Source organism: Ciconia boyciana, chromosome 9 (assembly GCF_034638445.1).
Source record: "Ciconia boyciana chromosome 9, ASM3463844v1, whole genome shotgun sequence".
In the NCBI taxonomy this organism is placed as follows: domain Eukaryota; kingdom Metazoa; phylum Chordata; class Aves; order Ciconiiformes; family Ciconiidae; genus Ciconia; species Ciconia boyciana.
Genome location: NC_132942.1, coordinates 17411329 through 17417534, shown reverse-complemented (window position 1 = coordinate 17417534; position 6206 = coordinate 17411329).

The following is a 6206-nucleotide window of genomic DNA, read 5'->3' as shown; positions in this document are numbered from 1 at the left end:
CCCTGTTGGAATAGTTCTTTGCTTATGTTTTGGAAAAGCCAAATTACATTGTCCTGAAGTTGTTCTGACTGGATTCCTAATGGGCAAGAAGTTGTCAGGAATGAAGTGTGTGCCACAACAGCATGCTGGCAGTGCATCCTGTGACAAGCTTGCTGTGTCAGAGACTGTTCTTCAGGGTCCACTGTACAAATATTTTAGCCATCCAAACTACAAATCTTTGGTTTAAATTGCCAAAAAAGAAACGCTGAAAATTCCATTCTGTGTTGTATCTCTATCAAGTCTGGCAAAGAGGAGCTCTGATCCACAGTGATTCTTTTTACCTAGGGGAATTGGCTTGTAAGAACTACAAGTTCCTTTACAAGTTTATGGGGTGTTGATTTGTTTGGTTTGCCATTTTTTTAATGTAGAAATATCTCTTCTTTCTTTAAGTGAACTGTAGTAGTCTTTTGTGGAAGCTGATTTGCATTTCAGCTGGGGTCCTTAATTGCTTCCTGGTGCAGCCTGTGTGCAAGCTCGGGGGACACGGGGTAAGCTGTGTGAGCTTCATTTAGTTCTATCTTATCTGTGGATCTGATTAAAAAAAAAAGTTTATATGAAACAAGTTACTTCCTCTTCCTGTAAGACTACACAGCCAGCTGTATTTGAATTTTTATTGGGCTCAGAAATGCAAACCTCTAATGTAATAATCCTTGTAACTTCCCTCTTTTTAGAACTATGGATTAAAAATGAAGTTTGCCTTTTGTCCCGGAGTGAAACCCCCCTGCTCTAAAGGCATTTCTGTCCATCAGCAGGTGTTCAATAAGTATATCCACTTTCTGCCACTTCAGGCTACAGCACGAAAAAGTAGTAGCAGTCACCTTGTGCACAGCGCATGGGAGGTACCAGGGTGGTTGACCACATTCTCCTGTTTCCAGTCTGGAGGGAGCAGAGCACCGCTCCCGGGGGACTCAGCACAGCATCTGCTGCACCACAAGCATCTCTCTGCCTCGGGGAGCTGTGTCGTTAGGGCTACAGAGCAATCGGTGTTGCTCCGTGTCCGCAGGCAGGACGGGGAGGAAATTTTTATGCAACCTGTAAATATGTAGTTGAGAGAGTTAATTTGGCAACGGTGACTCCTTTGTAACCTTACAGGATCAAGGGGCAAATTGCCTCCAGGAAGCTGCAGTAACTGTGGCTGGCCCAGACTCCTAGTGTGGGCCCTGGAAGCTGGATGCAGGAAGGGAAATGATGACAGTAGCTCTGTTACAGCAGGGTCATAAGTAGTTAAGGAAGAAGCAATATCAACTTTCTGTAGGTAAAAATTTCTCTTCCAAGGACACAACAAAGCTCTTCAGTTCCTGAAGGTGCCTTTCTTGGGAAGGATGTAAAGCTATGCCATGTAGAAAGGAAATGTGTGCACTGAGAGTGCTTAAGGTCTCAGAAACATGCTTGAATTGATGAGCAACTTTGCAAATTTTTAACATGTGGGGTCAGATACCTCCGTGGTGTAAGAACCCTTTATCCTCTCAACCCTTTAGATTCTGGCTGAGCAGTGTTGATTGAGAGAAGCTTTTGGCCATGATTTACTGCAGCATTCTGCATTTGTTTATGTAAGTATAGAGGAGATTTACATATCTTTTTTTGCCCTAAAACAGCTTATACATTGAGCAATGAGTAGGGGAAGTGTTCTAGCAGATTTTTGCATGATGAAACCCAAATGGAAGACAGATCCAAAATGACTGTGTATTTCAAGCAGATGATTAAATACATTCCATCAACTGAGGGGGAAGAAATACAAAGAGTGATTTGTAGCCAAACTCCAGACTCTGCAAGTCCTGAAAGGTAAAGGGCCTGCAGCCTCTGAGATATTAAGGCAGAGTAAGCACCTAAGAAATTAATTGCAAATTAAAATTTGAGTAGTTTCTATACTGCTTGTCATAGCCTTTTGAGTTTGGTTGTCCAGCCAATTTTCCATCTACCCTATTGTCCACCTATTCACTCTGTATTTCACCAATTTGGCTCTAAGTTAACTATGAGAGATGATGGCAAAGGCTTTGCTAAAGTCAGGATAAACAACATCCCGTGCTCCTCCATTAGCTACGGAGCCAGTCATCACAGAAAGCTATCAGGTCAGTCAGGCACAATTTGACCTTGGTAAAGTCATGCTGTTCCTAATCACTGCCTTGTGCTTTGTGTGCCGGGATGTGTCTTCCAGTAAGATTTGCTCTGTAGCCTTCGTGGGCACTGGGGTGAGGCTGACCAGCCTGTACTACCCCACATGCACCTTCCTGAGGACGGGTGTGACATTTGCCTTTCTTCTGCCACCAGGAACCTGCCAGTGGTCAGCTCCATCCTCACCCTCAGACAGAGCCTGTCTGGTCCCACAGCATTATGTGTGCCCAGCCAGACCCAGGGCTCCTTACCTGTTTTCCTCTCCAGTGGGGAATGCCTCGCTCCCACCGCTTTTGCTCCTGAGGACAAACCTTAGAAGTGAGAACCTGAGGCAAGGAAGGTACCAACTACTGTAGCCTTTTCTGTGCCTCTTGTTACTAGGGATCACAGGGCTTAACGAACAAAATGGGGTGGTTCTGTTGAAGGAGACCAGTATATCAGGGTGAGAGGTATCAAGGTGAATGGCCCTGAGTTTTGGCCGGAGACTGGTTATCAGAGACTGGTGGCAGCAGAGGAATGCAAGCTGGGAAGCAGCAAGGGAGCAGGTGTTGCTAGCAAGGGAATGCAAGGAGAGGTGCTTTGCACAGCACATGCGAAGAGCTAATACACAAATCGGTGGCATTAGAGATGTAGGAGTGAGGTGTCCCTGGAGGAACTGGCTGCAGCAAACTAAGTTGGCTGCTTTTAAAAAGTACTCTAAGTCAGTGTCATTGACCTGGAAGCAGTGCTAGCTGTTAACTCCAGAACTGATGTCATCTGCAGTATTTGACTTTGTTTTGAGTTTATAGCCCCTTATCAATTTTCTGCTGTGATCAATTTATTATAGCTTATCACTTCACTTGAATTCCCTGGCAAGGTCCTGCCAGAGGCCATGTGTCCCTAACAGTCAGCTCAGGACAACAGGAACCAGAGCATACTGCATTTTCTCATTTTGGGTAGATATACCTCTTTCCAGGACAATCCCTAGCAGTCCTATCACCCACCTGTCTGTAACTTTTCTTACTAGAAAGTACGTTTTGTTTCAGCATCTCAGGCTGGTGGATACACTGGAGAAGTGTAACCTCTTCTAGGGGAATTTGAGAGGCTTTGCTCAGTTCTGCGTTTAATTTCCATGGAGTTACATTTCACTTAAGGAACATCCTGCAATGGATGAATCTGATTTAAAATCTTAACCAAGATCTACAGTTTTACAGCTGCTTATTAGCTTGGAGATCAGCCTGCAATCTGTGAGTTAATATAGTGTTCTCCTCACTTTTCTGAAGGGGCTGTATTAAATGTATAAAAGGTTGTGAGTCTTTCATAGCCCAGATGTGTCCAGATATGCAAATTATCAAGTTGTCTCAGACATAATCTGTTCATGTAGTTTTATATCACAGGCTTTGGTCTGGTTTGCTATCTGTGGAGAGTTACTGATGTCATTTGATAGCAGACAATACAATTTCCCAGGGAACGTGTAGGAAGTACAAGGGTTTACATCAGTAATTTAAAACTAAGAGGAAAAGTCATTACTTCGTAAGAAAGACTTTTCAGGTCACCATTGGAGAGCTGCACGCAGGGTATGGGGAATGCTGAATTGCTGTTTTGAAGCCAGCTCTAGGACTTCTGACATGTCTGGGGCTGGACAACACAAACCTGCTCATGGAGCCTCTTTTCCTTCTTTCCACTGAGTACGTTGCTGTTACTCATTTGTCCCCTGGTTAAGCAGAGCCTTTAGAAAGGCACATTGCTGAGCTAATGGTGTGCACAAATATCCCAAGAGTAGAGCACACCTGTTCTTACTGGAAAGTATAAGGGAGGAAAAAGCCACAACACAAACAAAAAACCCCATTGTCAGTAAGACTCTGTACTTTGTAAGTTGGTACCAGGGGAACTGCAAGTGTTCAACATCTAATAACCTGATCTCTCTTCTGGCCATTAAATTGATTTATTTTAAAATTGCAATTGATTCATCTTTCAGTTTGAGGTATTTAATGGCAGCCAGTTTTTAAGAGATGTCTCTTAAACCAATAATGTAAAACCAGTCTGCTTTACATTACCTGCCTGCCCTTCCCAAACTCATTCTCTCACAGGTGTTGGTGTGGGAGACTCACAGGCAGGGCCTTCTGGCCAGAGGTCCTGCACTAGGCTGAGGCTTAACATCAGTTTCTGATCTACTGGGAAAGGTGATGAATTTCAACAGCGTGAGACATTTTACTTATAAACTTATAAACGGGATCAGTTCAGAAGCCTTCCAGCCTCCTTAGCCATCATTTGCATGAAGTGTAGAGCTGACAGCTGGAGACTGTAGCTGTTTCAGCTTTTCCTAATTAATCCGTTACTACCTCTGAGTTAACACCCCAGCTGTCTCCGGCATTTTATGGGTATTTGTTTGTCAGCTCAAACTGAGACCTACATGAGACAGGAGAACACTTCAGTCCTGCAGTTCTCATGTCCTTTGAGGATTAGGGTTTGATTCTGCTACCACAGGAAAACTGATGATATGGAGAAGGATGGAGTGAAAAAACCTTCAGATAAATAGATATTAAGTTCTACTACGGGATGGTTTTAAAAAATCAGTTCCAGCTTCCACCAGAATGTACTGTAGATGTTATAAGCATCTTTCACACCAAGCACTGCTGCTCTTTGCTCTGATGGGGTGAGAACAGGACCTCTGGGGATCTCATAAAAGGTATGTGATTTCAAGTTCTCCATTTTCAGCTGCTCTTCTCCTTTCTACTGGGGCCTTGCATGGGGAAGGGGGGCAGAGTTGCTAATGCAAACAGCTCTGCTGCCAGACCAAGAGAGGAGCTTTAGGCAAACATTGCGGGAGGCTCCCTTAGCAAACAAATATGGTTACAAAACACTCCACTGCATGTTCTAGCCTGGGAAATTAATGTAGTTATTAATTTTAAGCTGTTTGGTGGCAGTTCACTAGCTGTGGTTGTGCTTCAGGTCTGTATCCATTTCCTCTGTATCAACTAACAAACCCAAAATTAAACTTGACACAAAAATAATGGCTCATTTCCCACCCATGGCTCTATAGGTGCTGCCTCAGTGTGGTGATTTCCCCTACCTACAGTGGGATATGATTGATCAGGATGGGTGGGAGTCGCCCCTTGCCTGTAGCCCATGACAGTGACACTAGGTGCTCACCCCATGTGGTTTTGTATCATGTACATATGGCGCTTAGGAGCATGGTTTAGTGGTGGACTCAGCAGTGTTAGGTTTACGGTTGGACTTGATGATCTTAAAGGTCTTTTCCAACCTAAATGATTCTATGATTCTATGTTTTCCTTTAACTTCTTCAGCTCTTGTGAAATCTGGAAGTGAAGTCTCTTCTATCGAGTTTTCCCTGTGTTCTCAGTGTGTATTTCCTAGTTTTCCAGAATTGACAGCAGTTCGAATGGGGAGAGAAAAGTTTCTGAATCTTCAACAAAAAAAATATTTTTTTCGAACTTTTTGCTGTTAGAGATGGATCTTAACTCAGACTCCGACATGCCACTTCCATGGAAGTGGATGCAATGCAGCATCATGTTCTTAAATACGTAAATGCAATCTCCTGACTTGCTTTGATACCAACAGAGCAGTGACTCTGAACTTAGACTGCTGCAGTAAGTATTGGAGCTGAGTTTACATGTTCTTTAAAGTGTATATCCTATAGACATATTGTGCATATATATGCGTGCATGTATATGTTTGTAAAGTAAATATTGATGCCCGAGCTTGGCCCTTACGCAGGAAGCTTTGTGGTGAGCACTCTTTCAGCTGAAACAGTACAGACGGTCTCAGCTTTTGACCAAGTTGGTGTGAGCAGAGTTTGCACACCTGAGAGAGACTGAGGCAGGGCAAATAGTTGCTACCCTGGTATTTTGAGCAGCCTCTATGGGCTGCCAAGGTTGGATTGTTACAGCCAGACCTGCAGCAAGAAAAACAGGTAGAGGGGCAGGAGAGAAAACTGGCGGCCTCCGCGAGGGCATCAGCAAAGGAGCAGTAGGAAGCGAATTAGCGCTGTGGGGAGCTCGCACTCCGCCCCGGGACGGTCGCTCAGATAACGGCTGTGCGCAACGGGCATCTGC